This window comes from Papio anubis, chromosome 5 (genome assembly GCF_008728515.1).
Source record: "Papio anubis isolate 15944 chromosome 5, Panubis1.0, whole genome shotgun sequence".
Lineage (NCBI taxonomy): Eukaryota > Metazoa > Chordata > Mammalia > Primates > Cercopithecidae > Papio > Papio anubis.
Window position 1 is genome coordinate 157,103,837 of NC_044980.1, and position 16,322 is coordinate 157,120,158.

The 16,322-nt window shown below is 35.8% G+C and overlaps 1 long non-coding RNA gene across 1 annotated transcript in view; it reads left to right on the forward strand.

Moving 5' to 3' along the window:
* Positions 1-3,184: 3,184 nt before the first annotated feature.
* Positions 3,185-16,322, forward strand: part of LOC108586520 — a 63,855-nt gene continuing 50,717 nt past the window's right edge. The window contains exons 1-2 of the long non-coding RNA XR_001903934.3: positions 3,185-7,129; positions 15,688-15,743. This is a non-coding gene — a long non-coding RNA (uncharacterized LOC108586520). The remainder of the gene's footprint in view (positions 7,130-15,687; positions 15,744-16,322) is intronic.

Below are 16,322 nucleotides of genomic sequence, written 5' to 3' on the forward strand. Positions count from 1 at the left end.
AAGAACCCTTGCTGGGCAACTAGTGAGGTCATTTGGATGAAGGAGGACACCTTGGCTTTTTGAATTGTCAGAGTTTCTTGGGCTGGTTCTTTCTCATCTGTGTGGACTGATGATCCTCTAACTGTGGTGTGATTTGAGTACAGTTGGTGGACTACTTTTCTGGATGTTTTCAGTGGGCTAAGGCTTTGTCCAGGATCTATCTTTGTAGCTGAATTCTTGTCCTTAGTTTTACAGGGGAGTATATCAACAAAGTATTTTTGGTGTTGAAGTTTGGGCTGTGATGCTTATGTAAAATGGCTGGCAGGTACTCTCTTGCTCAGCCAGGTGGCCCTTCTGTATTTCCTCAGGATTGCAGCCATATTCGCTGTCAGTGCTCTGAAAGGGCAGGCTCCTTTCCCACTCAAGTGCTGGCTGCAGGTCTCAGCTTGACACTCTGGAGGTACACACCACAGGTATAGGGTGAGCTCAGGCTTTATGTTCCTTCCCAGCTGGAGGGAGCAGGGGAAGGGAATTTGACAGTTGCTGTGGCAGAGGCCTTTCACTTGTCTCTTGGGGATCCACCCCATAGAAATGCAGAGCTGCTAGTAATCAGTGCAATTGGCCCAGTGTGGGGTGGTTGCATTGTGTGCCCAAGCCTAGGGCCCCACCTGGTGACAAGCAGGGAGGGCGGGAGGCTTGTTAGGGAGACCAACTGGCCTCTCCTTAGGGCAGGTGTGGTGTGCTGGGGTGTGATTACAGTACTCAGAGTCTTCATTCCTTCCCCAGTCCAAGGGCAGTAAGGGCAGTACCACTGCAGCAACAGGGACACAGGGGCTTTCAGTTGCCCCTGGGAGCTGCACCTCAGAGAAACTGCTACAGGAAATATTCAGCCAGAGGTGCTGAGGCTGAACACTCACATGGAAAACGTCTGGCCACTTTTCCATAAGGCAGTTGCACTGTGTTGGGGATCTGCATTAGTTCCTTATCACTACATGCCCTCTGGAGCCTGAGGGCAACAGGAGCGAGGGATGCAGAGTAGCAAAATGGTGTGTTGCCTGCTCCCTCTGGGAGCTCTGTCCCAGAGAAGTGCAGAGCTGCTACTGGCCCAAGAGCCCAGGTCAGTGGTGGCTGGAGACCCAGGTCAAGAGGCCCTGCCCAGTTAAGAGTACAAGGGTTGGAGACTCTTGTAGAAAACAGTCTGGCTGTTCTCCATAAAGTGACTGCCCTCTGCTGGGGGTCTGCTTTAGCTAAAATGACTTAATTAAATATCAGACATATAGACTTTAAAAATCAGACCCGTAATTGACTGAAGCATTCCTCTTTTTGTAAATAGGGTAATAATGATACCATAGTCACCCAAGTGTTAAAATCTGACCATTTAAAAGGTTACAAAGCATCCATTTTTAATAGGAAAATCACAAACTCCTAAAATTCCCAATTTTGACTACTGGCAAAATCGTATTTTAGGGGGTTCAGGGGTAGACAGAGGTAGAAGAATTTATGAAAGCAAGAAGTCTACTGTAACAAAATGCCAGGAAACTTCAGAGAAATGAGATACTAGTGTTGACTGAGGTAGAAAGAATATGAATGATACAATCTAAACTGTTTAGGACAGATAGGGGTCATGCAGTTGTACAATGCCTGATACTTAGGCCCTATGCTTAGATTAATACTTTATTATTGCCATCTTGAATTCTTAATAATACTTGTACAAGGAGGCTTGCATTTTCTTTTGCGCTGGACCGAGTGAATTATGTACCCAGTCCTGAGGACAAATCATTGTTAGAAGGATTGTTGCTAAAAAGTTAAGAAAATAACACAAGCAAAGGATTATAATGGGCCAGTGGGTTCAATTTTATTAGAGTGAAAATTTCATAGAAAGGCAAGAGTGTTTTTCAAAAGGAAAGGAAGGATATTAGACATGAACCCCAACAGCGTGGGGCAACGCCTATCTCTTCATTCTCATCTGCCACCTGTCCTTCCAGGTGCTAACCCATTAGTCTTAAAATAATATTGAGTTTGCGAAGCTGCAATTTATAACATCTACTTCTGTCTATCTGCATTTTAATTACTGGATTCTGATTTACACAGCTTGATCAATGCTGCAATGCTAATGTCTTGAGGACTCAGGATTTACTTTATCGTGAACTAGTTATGCAAATGAAATAAAATGACTCAGGAAGGGAAAGGGAGAAGGAGAAGAAACACTAACAACGCCCTGGTTTGATTACTTGCTGTAGCTCTCTTCTCTCATATTCTACCCAAATAACCTTGTGACCTTCTCATTGTCCAAGGAAATACCTTTAATGTTATTAACCAGGCTTCTAAGTGTTTATTAGTATTGTGAATAGTCAAAGTAGCATCATGTGAATAATATCCACAGTCAAAATCTATTCTGCTACTATGTATCTTACACACAAATGTGGAACAGTGAAGAAGTAATAAGGGGATAGGGCATGCTATCTGTACATGGACAAGGACAAGATATTGCTCATTTTAATAAGAATTGACCAGTATGGTTGTGTCAGAGTCATTGTTCTACTGAAGCATGTTTTAACATTTAAATTATTTCGGTAGCTTGCATTAACTTCACATAAGTGTTCTCAGTGATAATATCACAATGCACAGTACATTCAGACAGATAATTATTCACACAGTGGCATGACAAAACACCTGGACTGTTTCTTGTCAAAAATGCAATCATTTCTAGTCCACTCATCTTTGACAAAGAAGCAAAGACAACTCTATTGAGAAAGGGTATTCTTTCAACAAATGGTGCTACAACAAATGGATATCCACACATTACAAAAATGAATTTAGATGTTGATCTTACATCTGTCATAAAAACTAACTCCAGAAGGGTCATAGACCTAAGTGTAAAACACAAAAGTATAAAACTCCTAGAAGATAGCATAAGAGAAAATCTAGGTCACCCTAGCTTGGTAAAGCATTTTCAAAGCGCAATCAATGAAGGAAAAGAATTATGAGTTGGACTTCACTAAAATATAAATCTGCTCTGTGAAATATATGTTTAAGAAAATGTAAAGACAAGCCACAGACTAGGAGAAAATATTTGCAAAAAAACATATCTAGTAAAGAACTTGTATCCAAAATATATAAAGAATTCTTAAAACTCAATATAAAGAAAGCAAACAACCAGCCTAACCAACATGGCAAAACCGCGACTCCGCTGAAAAAAATTAAAAATAAAATTATCTGGGCATGATGGTGCATGCTTGTAGTCCCAACTCTTCAGGAGACTAAGTCAGAAGAATTCTTTGAACCCTGGAGGTGAAGGTTGCAGTGCGCTGAGATTGTGCCACTGCACTCCAGCCTGGGTGACAGAGCAACTCTCTGTCTCAAAAACAACAACAGCAACAACAACAAATAGAAAGCAAACAAACCAATTAAAAGTGAGCAAAAGATCTCCAAAGAGACCTCCCTGAAAGAGTTATGGAGATGGCAAACAACCATATGAAAGGATGATCAATATTATATGTTATTAGGGAACTACCAATTAAAGCAACAACAAGATATCCCCGCACACCTATTAGATCAGCTAAAACCCAAAACCGACAACACCAAATGCTGACAAGTATGTGGAGCAAAAGGAACTCTCATTTATTACTGGTGGGAATGAAACATGATATAGCCACTTTGAAAGACAGTTTTGCAGTTTCTTCCAAAGGTAAACACAGCCTTACAAGACAAAAATTATGTTCCTAGGTATTTACCCACACCAAGGAGCATGATTTTTGTACTATAAGATTAGACTATGTTGAAAACTTATGTCATGTAAAAACTTGTACATAAAGGATTATAACACTGTTATTCATAATTGCCCCAAATTGGAAGCAACCAAGGTGTCCTTCAATATGTAAATAGATAAACACTGGTATATCCATATAATTGAACACTATTCAGTGATAGGCCCAGCAAGACAAATACTGCATGCTCTCACTCATGTGTGAAATCTAACATAAAGTTGAACTCATAGAATCAGAAAGTAGAATGGTGGTTAGCAGGTGCTGGGGGAGAGGAGGCAGGACTGCTGGAGAGATGTTAGGCAAAGGATACAAAATTTCAGTTAGGAGGAATAGGTTGAAGATATCTATTGCATAATCTGGTGACTATAGTTAATGACAATGTATTGTATTCTTGCAAATTGCTAAGAGAATAAACTTTAAGTTTTAATCACAAAAAAAGATAAATATGTGAAGTGATGCATATGTTGATTAGCTCAACTATTCCACAATGTATGCATATTTCAAAATGTCATGTTGTCCATGATACAGAGATAATTGTTAATTAAACAAACAATTGTTTAATTGTTGTCAATTAAAATAAATGAAGAATTAACAAAAACTGAAAAAGAAATCAGCCATGATTTCTTGATAAAGCCACAAAAAGACATGGAACAGCCTTAAATGCACATTGATAGGTGAAAAGGGCCAGTCTGAAAGGGCTACATACTAGACAATTCTGACTATAAGGCATTCTAACAAAGGCAGAACTATAAAGACAGTAAAAAGATCCATGGTCATTAGGGTTCAGGTGGGAGGGGAGAAGAATGAACAGGGGAAACCCAGAGGATTTTTAGGTAAGTGAAACTATTTTGCATAATACCGTAATTGCAGATACATGACATTAGGCATTTGACAAAATCCACAGAATGTGCAACACCAATAATTAAGCCTAGTGTAAACTATGGACTTTAGTTAACAATAATACATCATTTTTGGTTCACCAATTGTAAATGTGAATAGATAAACACTGCTATATCAATACAATTGAACACTTCAATATGTAAATAGCACACAAATAAAAGATAATAATAGGGGAAAATGGGTGAGTACAAAGGGTAGGGGATGGTGAGAGAGAGGGTACATGTGGGAACTCTCTACTTTCTACTGAATTTTTCTGTAAACCTAAAACTGCTCTGTAAAGTAAAATCTATTAATGTTTTTTAAAAATGGTTATGGCAATCTTCTAAGAAAGGCTATATTTTCAGATTGACTACTTAGACTAATCATCATGAATTTTAGTGGATATACTGTTACATTTTCTAGAAATTATACTTTTAAGCATTGAAAATGTATGAAAGAAAAAAGACATATCACAGGCATTATGGTATAGTGGAAATTCCAACAAATTAGAGGCTGAAACTGGAGCTTTCACTCTGTCTCTGTATCTTATTAGCCTTTTAAATTAGTTGAGTCTATTTATCTCACTAAGCTTTATTTTCCAGATCCATTAAAATTAAATAATATTAAATGTAGTAATAGCATTACAAAACTATACATAGCAATGCAGAGAGGTTGGTTCAGAAGAAAATGGCCAGCAGGCAGCTTCCGAAGATTCCTTGGGTGAATTTGCCCAGCCTAGAAACTTGCCTTACAGGCTCAGAAAAGTGAAGATGTGAACAGTGGCTTTACTGAGAGTGAGGTACCAATGCAGATAACCCTTTAATCATACAGAGAAGGAGATAACCATTTAGAATTTGGAACATTCAAAATCCCATGCTAGCTTATTTTCTCCTTACAGGAAACCAAATCATTAGTTTTTACTAAATCATTAGTGAACCTACAGAAAATTAAATCATTATCAGAAGTTTCTTTAGAGGATATCAGCTTAATCAGAACAAAGAGTTCAATGAATTGAAAAGTTAACAGTGTCAGGAAAGAATACTCTAACTTGTCCACTTAACAGTAGAGATTGTCTTTCCATGGGACTGAGTTCTCAAGGCCAGTTAGCTAAGAGGGTAGACTCCATTAATGAATGGCCATGTATGTGTTTGCTCTGCAGTAATCTTATTCCACATTGGCATACTCTCCAAGAGTTCTTTTAAGTAATCTCTAATTTTTTTAGGTTGATGACCATATCTTCAACAAGGAAGGAGAGCCTGGCTTACTAAAGGAGCTTTTGTGTACACAGGCTCTGGAAGACTCTGTGCTGATAGAGTTGTGTTTTAAGTACATGTTCCTCTATTTGACTATTTGAGTTCAAATCTTGACTCCACTTCTCCAGTACTTGGCTCTTTTATTTATTGATCTTAAGCAATTGGTTCAACATTCTAAGCCTCAGTTTCCTTGCTATTAAACGGGTATAGTAGCAATGACTATTTCATATGAGCTGTTATAAAAGTTGAAAGAAATTATGCAAATAAAGCACATAGCTCAGTTTCTGACATCAGTTAAACACTCAATAAATTGTATCCTCTTTTATTATTAAAAAGCAAGCTTATTTCTAATTTGGGGGGATGCGTTACCTTTTGTCTTCAAACAATGGACCAAATATATGCTTATACTTCTTTGCAAGAAAGAGTATTTTGGCCACTATGTCTTTCTTCTTTGGAATCAGCATCTAGAATTCTAGGAGCCATAACTTCCTCTCGTCCCTGTGGTTTAAGTGGGGTTCAAACTGACCTTCAGGGTAGAATATTTTGGTTCGTATACTACCAAATATGACTCAATTAATACACCACAGTGCCTCTGGCCTTAAGGGATAGAAGTATGTCTCAGGCATAAAACTACATATTAAGAGGGGCAAATTATTCATTCAAAATCAACTAGGATATGGGAGGATGAGTCTGAAAACGAAGCCAGTGGGAAGTAGTAGTGAGTGTTGAATGTCATCTGAATCTCTGGATTAAACCATACCTGAAAGAAATTAGACTTTTCACTTTGATGAACCAACATTTTCCCACCGCAATACTAGTTTAAGTTGAATTTTCTTTTACTTGCCAACTACAGTTTTTTAACTGATACAACATAAGGTGCAGGGCTGTTTCTTAATGAGAGAAATGAGAGACGTATAACAACACTTAGTAAACTGATAAAAATAGAAAAAATATATAACAATGTGACACTTTTGTTATCCATTTTAATACCACTATCATTTCAGATATAATATTTAGAGCCAGAAGATTATTAATTAAATGGAGTAGAAGATATGTGATAATACATTTCTCACAAAGCTCCTGTGGAACTCTTCTTCCTCCTTGTTGCCAGGGGACCAACAGCTGAGAACCAAGCTGAGGATTCTCTAGTATAGCCAGTCCCAATGCAGCTGTGTAAACGTGGTCTCCTAAATGTGGAAGAAGAGACTAGACCACATAACAGCCAAGTTCCTGTAGCTAAGAAACTTACAGGTCTGCTTCCTCGTGCCTTGGTTTACTTCTGGATTTCATACCTCTTGTGATAACAGATAGATAATCTACAGAACTCAGGGGAATGGGATCCACCCTTAAGCAAAATCTTAACTGGCTACGTAGCATTATGTTTTTCCTTTCTTTTTTTTAACAAGGTCTAGTTCCAGTCCCAATGGCCAATGGGAAAGGGGCAGTGTATTTATATTTAAGTAAATAAGCTTTAACCAATACTTTTTTGGTGTTGTATAACTCAATAATTATTTTGTGGTTTTGGCTAAATCTTCATAGGTTTCAAATAATTATTGACAACACTTGTAAATACTTACTAATACTATCACTATAGAGGGTTGTTGTATTTATATATAAATAATACTTTTAGGCATGTTTACTTCTAGTCTTATAAAAATAATTTTAAATGTTTTAAATGTTTTTTTCTATTAATACATGTTTAAAATCTTTTAAAATTTTGGAATACTTTTTAATCTGTGGTCCCATTTTCCTTTGTCTCCAAAACTAGAAATGTTTAGAGAAGCCATTACGAATCTGAGTAGTGAAATTCTGTGGTTCACTTTCATCTTGCAATACCAAAGCTCTGTTTACAATTTTGGGATCAGGATAATATTTCTAAGCTAATAGTCTTTCCCTAAAATAGCTGTTTAAATATACAAGTTGAGGATTCCTAATCTAAAAAACTGAAATCTGAAATGCTCCAAGATCCTGAACTTTTTGAGCACTGACAGGAGGCCTCAAGTGGAAAATTCCATACCTGACTTCATGTAATGGGCTGCTATGGTTTGGGTGTTTGTCCCCACTAAACTTCAAGTTGAAATTGATCCCTTATTGGAAGTGGGGCCTAATGGGATGTGTTGGGGTCGTAGATCTGGAACCCTAATGAAAAAATTAATGTCGTTCTTTGGAGGTTGGTGAGTTCTCACTTCTTAGTTCTCTCTAGATCTGGTTGTTAAAAAGAACCCAGCATCTCCCCCATTTCTGTTGCTTCTTTTCGTGCCATGTGGCCTCTGCACATGCTGGCTCCCCTTTGCCTTCTACCATGAGAGGAAGCAGACTGAGACCCTCACCAGATGTAGATGCTGGTGCCATGCCTCTTGTACAGTCTGCAGAACCATGAGCCAAACCAATCTCATTTCTTCATAAGTTACCTTGCCTGAGGTATTCCTATGCAGCAACACAAACTGGACAAAGACATGGTCACAGTCAGAATGCTGTCAACACTTTGTTTCCTGCACAAAATTGTTAAAAATATTGCATGAAATTATCTTCAGGCAATCTGCAAAAGGCATATATAAAACAAAAACATTCCATATTTAGACTTGGCTTTCCATTCCCAAGATATCTAATTATATATATGCAAATATTAAAACATCTGAAAAGATCCTAAGTCCAAAACACTTCTGGGGTGTGTGTGTGTGTGTGTGTGTGTGTATGTATGTATGTATATATATAATATATATATAAATTTCATCTCATTGCTATCAACAATTTTTGTATATATTAACCCCAGTTAAACAAGCTATTTTATAGCTTTATTCCTATCATATATTTTTCACTTAAAAATACTGAACTTTGAATTAAAAATGCACACTGGGACATTACTACATTCAGATAAAAATTTGCTTAAAGGTGGTCAGACTGGGATTTAGTAAACTGGTAATTAATACCAAAAATTTTCCCAGAGGCACTTAGAATAAATATGTAAGAATAACAGGAGATTGTTTGAATGAGACATCTCTCTTTCTCTTTCCATCTCTGTCTCTATCTGTGTGTGTTTCTCTCTCTCTCTCTCTCGTCTTTTATTATCCTTTTAATCCTCCCTCCTGCCTGCCACCAGGGTCCACATGCTGAGCCTGACCTTTAGTAAGCACCAAAAAGTAGTGCCTCATACTCCAGCTTTAAACATCTTTTTTGTTCCCTGTCATAACCTAATTATCACTTGTTTCTTTCTCTAAGAAACTTGCAAGAAAACATATGTTACTGCATCTCTAATTAATTAGCTCACATAAATGTATTAATGACTTAGGATTGTGTTTGTTTTCTCATTTTAAAAAATTGTCTCCTGGGAATATTTGTTATTCAAAAGAGAACTCCTAGAGACTTGAAGACAATACCATAGATTAAATCGTGATTGGTAGAAATGTACGAGGCCTGGGAGAGAGATATATTATGAAAGGAAGGACTCTTTTATAACATTTATCAGATTGCCCCAGATAGACAGTCTTCCCTCTGTTCAAATGTAGGATACATCCTAACTCAAAACTGTTAAATCTTTTTGATGGTGTCACTCACATCATGAAGTCTCCATAGTTTAAAAAATCAACAAGAAAATGAAACAGAAAATAAAGAGAGGAAATAGAATGTAGAGAGATCAAGTAATATCTCTGTCTTTCTCAGGAATTCATGGCTCTGATACAGCGTCACTGAGATTTTTAAACCTGGCACATTAGTAACAGCACAAGACAAACAAAATGCAAAATTGCAAAATAGACATGACAAATTTGATTTATTCCAGGCAGAGATTCACCAAGCAAGAGATATCTATTGTTATATGAAATTATAAATGCTACCATCACATGCTGGAGAAGATAAACAATCTCTTATTCACTTTAATTTTTCATGTCCAAATTTAAACTGGAAAAATGCTTTCCATTTATGTTGCATGTAAAGGTTAAATCCTATGACCGAAGTAAAAATAACCACAAAAAAATGGAGTTTGATTTAAGTAGTGCTGCTGAACCTCCTCCTTCTCATTCCAATAGAAGTGATTTATTGCCAGATTGTGAGTTAAGGCATGTGATCGTTAGCAGATTATTTATTTATTTTTTGTTCAAACTGTTTTTTGCCTCATGCCAAGTCCAAGCTCATTTAAATGAGGTCAAGACTGTAGCTGGTCCCTGGATGTGTTAAATGGTTTTCCTAGAGTAGGTGCCTTCTTTCCTTCAGTTGTTTGTCCTTGGAGAAATTTTTGCACCTTTCCCAAGGAAATGGGAGGAAGGACTTTTTAAAAGGTTAGTGGATGAATCAGTAGTTAAATTATCTTCAAATATTTAATAGGCCTCTAAGGTATTAAAGTTATGTCTGGATCTGTTTGACTGCTATTATCAATTTGAGGTGGCTAATTTTCTTCATCAAAGAAAGGGAATCTTTGCTGGCCTCTGCAAAATATGCTTAATCTTTCATTGTTGACATTTCCACTTGCAAAATAATCATGTAATTATCAGGATTATCCTTGAGTATGGCTAAATGGAATCAAAAAATGATTGGGATTTCTTCAAAAAAGTTGAAAACATTTCAGAGAATTTCTCATTTAAAATGTTTGTTGAGCCAATCGCAGTTAATTCATCTATATATATAATCGATGAATTTATATATATTATATAATATATATTACATAATATATAACATGTGATATAATATATATTTATAATAAATATTAATATTTATTTAAATACATATTTATAATATTTATTTTTTATATAATATGTATATAATTATATATTACATATTTTCTAGATATATATATGAGAAAAGAAACAAAATATTTTAGTTTATGTATTTATAGAGGCATCAACAATAAAAACTGCTTCAGTCAGTAAGTTTTAGTCATGAAATAGGCTTGATATGCAAAGGATAGATATTAAGGTATACATATTTCTCCTTATGACAGGGTGTGATATGGGATAGGAGAAACATAGTATATCAGTACAATTCTTGTCAGAAAAAGGATAGGAAACAAATTCAAACAAATTTAAGAGCGGCAAGTAAAACTTATTGGCTGGTAAAGTCCAGAAAAGTGTTTCACAACCAAACCAAGAGGAGATGCCAGGATGCTGCCTGGTGCTAGGTGCACGTGGGGCCAGGAAACCAGATACCCCTGGTGTTCCTTAGCTCTTCTCTCTCACTATAGACCAGCTTTGTCCAAAGGACAATGTAAGAAAAGAATCCACTCTAGCTCATTTCAACAGAAAGATATTTATTACATTTATTAGATTATGAATTATTGGGAAAGCTAAAAAAAAATAGAACCTAGGCTGAATTTCCAGGAACAATTTCTAAAGGCTCATTGCAGTACTACATAGCCAAGAACACTGCTGCCTCTAACCTAACTGAAAATTGCCAGTGAAACTGGAAGTCACCACTGCTGCTGTTCATTGCTAAACTTTCTGCCTCTGCTCCACTCTACACTAGTAAAACCTCTGCCTTTCGCTGGAAATTCAGTTTTGAATTCATGTCTCATCCATGTGCACTTAATTGGTAGAGTCCAGAGTCCACCTAGGACTCTCACTGAAAGGAAGTCTGGAAGAGGTAGTTTTAGGTGGTTTTAGCCCTTCAGCTTCAGCAGTGCAAGAAAGCACTCTAGAAGAAGACTGGAAGAGAGAAAGGATATTGAGTCAATGCATAATACACTTCCTGGTCATGAAACATGCCTGGTATGTTCCGAGTTTCCAGTTTAGAAATTCAGCCATTAGAAAGAGATTGAGTCAATGCTCCTGCAAGTTTTAAAATTCCCAGGTCACAATAATTAACCTTTTCCTCATCTGATAATCACCTCTTGTCAGTGGAAAGGGTCACTTTGAATAAAATGCTTACTCCTGTGGCGATGGTGCTGATGGGGCCACAGTTGCTAGAAAAGGAGTGTGGGGTCAGCAACCGCATAAATTTTCATTTTGTGTATATATGTGTGTATACACACATGTATGTATGTATTTATCATTTGCATGTGTGTGTGACTACCCTTTATATGTGTACATCACATGACTAGGTATTCTGATATCTAAATTCAAATATGCTACAGTGGATAGTAAATACTAATCAAGTGATAGTGCCATTACCAAAATTTGGTATTTAGAGTTTGTATAAAAGTTATACAAGCTTGTTATTTGCTGCTGAGCCATCAAGTTGCATGTTTCTCAGGCAAGGCTCATAATATAAGCAAAGGGGCAATTTGAGGATCATAACAGACATTTGCTAGAGGCTCAGAAGACTGGGAGAAATTTTGTAATTCATAATCTAATAAATGTAATAAATATCTTCGTTGGAAATGAGCTTAGAGTGTGGATTCTCTTTTTCTTTACATTGTCCCTTTGGACAAAGCTGGTCTATAGTGAGAGAGAAGAGCTAAGGAACACCAGGGGTATCTGGTTTCCTGGCCCCACGTGCACCTAGCACCAGGCAGCATCCTGGCATCTCCTCTTGGTTTGGTTGGCCTCCCAAAGTGACAAAACTTATTTTTAATACATTCACACTGTATTGCTTGATGTACTTAATAAAATGATATATTTAAATTTGGAAAGACATTGAGAGTCACATAAACCCAATTTTCCAAAGTCAAATTATGGAAGTTAAATTATTGAACCGAAGTCAACACAGCTTCCAATTAGAGAAGGAAGACGTAGAGTTCCTAGAAAGTGGTCAAGTAATCAGTATTCCAACTTACCATTTCCAAGGGAAGCTGGCTGTGAAGATGCGTGCAATGTCGTAACTTGTGACTTAAAGTATGTTGCCTAGTATCAGATGGGAGACTTGAAAGGTTCACTGTTACCTTGGGAGAAAGAGGCTAAAAAAATTACATAAGAAAAACATGGAAGTAAATAGCACTACATAAAAATCTTGACAACTACTCTTGTTATTGTAGGCTTTCCATTTCTGTAGATAAGTTGACTTGTTTCAAGATGGTTTTACCCTCATGTAAGTCCTAAACGTATTTTCTTTCCACTGGATCCGTTGTTACTACCATTCAAATGGTTGTGAGCCTGGTAGGCAAGAACCAGAGATGGCTGGCACAGAAATAATTCTCCTTTCTTGCTTGGCTACCTTAAGTTTACCTTCCTCATTATGGAAATTAAAATTCAGAATGATTTTTAACAGTCTTTTAATTGTGTTTTACCACTTCACTTTTTAAACTAGAGTATCAGTGTGAAGTAAGAGGATTTGTAACAGCCATGTTTCTCTGGTTTCTTAGAAGGATACACATGAGTAATCAATACACAGTAATGAAATGGAACACTTGTGTCGTGGATTTTTCGGATTCAAATTTCACTGGGAGCAAATGCAACAAAAGAAGTTTCCTATCCAAGCCTTGTCTAATAAACAAACCCGACAGTATATTACACAGCAATCTTTCTCAAATCCTGTGGGCTGAGACTTTGGCTGATTTTCAATGTGTTGCTCTTCAAGTTAATTCTATAGCTATGTATCTATGCCATTTACTTGATATTCATTTAAAGTCATACCTTATTCCAAGTTTGATTATTTCCTGCTTTTAATTTTAAGATCTTAGAGTTGTACTCTAATCCCATGATCTTTAAAAGAGTATTTGGAAAAGATACATGCCTATGTTTTTCATATTACCCCCATAAGAAAAGATGCTTGAAAACTTTTTTCAATAAAGAAATAATTCAACTTCATGTGAAATATTAATCAGTGCCAGTATTTCCATATGCTTACGATTTGCTACATTAAAGCATTCATCGATATTCATTAATAATGGTTAGTCCTTTATTCATGCTGAATGCTGTTCTTTTTCTTTTTTCCCCTAACATACAAACAAGAAAAAGAATATAATCACAGCTTCCAATATTAAAATATAATTTGACAACAGAAAAGTTAAGTCTAATTCTTTTCTTTTCTTACTGTAGCTTGGCTCAGAATATAAATTGGAAGAGGCTTAAAGTCTCAATTTCAATTGGCCTTGCTTATTCTCAGTGCAACCTTGAAATAAATTTATTGTTTTTCATTTATATTTAAGGTCAGATGAAAGATAAGTTAGGATCTATTGCACTGGCTGTAACAACCAATAAAATATTTCACCATAGCCTGGGGAATACCTAGTTCCTAATCTGAAATGGTGTGAAACATAGTCCCTTACAGAAGTTACCATTTTGTACTACATCTATGTCTTATGTAAGAATATAATTTATATTCTTATCTGTAGAACTACTGTTCATATGATGGAGGTAGAATGATACAACAGCTTAGAAATTCTATTAGCTGGGTAAGTTGGAGAATAGCAGCATTTAAATGAATACTATTCATTAAAATAAATATTCATATTAAAAGTAAAAACACTTTCACTAATAAAACAGCCTGTACATTTCTTTTCATCTATGTCACCTATATACATATTTTTAGACCCAAATTGTCTAAAACAAGTGAGGCAAAATTAACAAGTAAATGTCTCCCTCCCAATACTATCTTAATATTACCCTGTAGCATATTGATCGTTTAATTAGTTAATTTTCTTTTGAAAATTTATAACCCTTAAAATAATATTTTGACCTATAATTTATGTGCAACAAATTCACCAATTTTAATTGTATAATTTGATGTGTTTTAACAAATGTACAATACAGTGTTGTCACACCAAAATCATGATACAGAATATTTTCACTGTTCCAAGAAACTCCCTTGTGCTCTTCTGTAGGGAGGGTACTACAAATTTATAGATCTAACAGGCTTTTGTTTGTGATTCATGAATCAGGGCAGTTAGAATAAGAGCTCCCACTAGATAATGGCAGAATGGTAGGTTTTGTCAGGTGGGAACAAGGAAACAGAATAATAGAGAAAAAAACAGATAGACTTTTCAGTTATCCAGCTTTGGCTTCACTGATTTTCTTTGTTGTCTCTACTGTTTTTATTTCATTAATTGTTGCAGTTATTGTCTTCTTATTCTTTCTTGTGTTTATTGTACTTCTTTTCCTTCAGCTTACTGGATTTAATTAGCTCTTTTGCCTGATTTTCCCCTTTGTCTTAAATTTTTAAAGTTGAATTCTTAAATTATTAATTGACCCTTTCATCTATTCTACCATAAGTATTTAATGCTATGCATTTTCCTCTGTGCACCGCTTTTGCTCTACTCTGAAAATTCTGATAATGTTATGTTTTTATCTGGTTTACTTTTATTTTTATTTTTATCTGGTACGGACATTTCTCATTTTACTTTGTCCTTTGTCCCATGAGGTATTTAGGAAGTGTTGTTTAATTTCCAAATATTTCAGGGATTTTCCAGATACTTTTTAGTTATTGAATTCTAATTTAACTCCATTGTGGTCAGAGGGCTTGATTTTCTGGGATTTCAGTTTTCTGAAGTGTATTGAGATTTGTTTTATAGCCCAGAATATGGTGCATTTTGGCAAATATTCTGTGCACACATAGAAATAATGTATATTTTGTTATTGTTGAGTGGAGAGTTCATTGGGTCAAGATGATTGACAGTGTTGTTTAAGTCTTTCATACACAGTTCATCCTTGAACAACCCTTGAGAGTTAAAAGTGCCATCTCCTGTGTAGTCAAAAAATCTTTGTGTAACGTTTAACTTTCCGAAAACTTAATAGCATAAGCTGCTGTTGACCGTAAGCCTTACTGGTAGCATAAACAGTTGATTAACACCTATTTGTATGGTACGTGTATTTTATAGAATAAAGTTAGCTAGATAAAACAAAATGTTATTTAAAAAATCATAAGGATGAAAAAACGTATCTACTATTCATTAAGTTGAAATGTATCATAAAAGTCTTCATCTTCATTTTCTTTGTGTTAAATAGGCTGAAGAAGTGGAGGAGTTGGTCTTCCTGTCTCACAGATGACAGAGGCAGAAGAGGTAGAGGAGGTAGAAGGGGATGCAGGAGATGAAGGCACACTCGGTGTAAATTTTATTGAAAAACATCTGAGTATAAGTGGATCCACACAGTTCAGACTGAAATTTTTTAAGGGTCAACTATCCTAACTGATTTTCTGTCTACTTTCCTATCAGTTACCGAGAGAGATGGGTTGAAATTGTGTACCATGATTCCCAAGCAAGGAAATCTTCTCATTGGATAGGACAGACAAAAAAATTGGCTCTTAAGATGTGAATAAGAATTTAACAGAGTGTTAACTACAGAAAGGATATCCTAGAGTTAAAAAGGAGAAATTAGGTCTTTCAAAATGTGAATAAGAATGCAACAGAATGTTAACTACACAAAGGATATCCTAGAGTAAAATGTATGTACGTTAAATGTTAGCTGGATAAAATTACAGTTTTACCCTTTTTCTAACTACAACCATCTTTAAGAAGTGCTTTGGATCATAGATGAGAGTAAGAAGAGATTAGAAATAATGGCATAGGGGGGCATTTATGCAAATGTCTTACTTTATTATTTTCTTAATGCTGCTTAATATACCTAAAGTTATAGAAGAA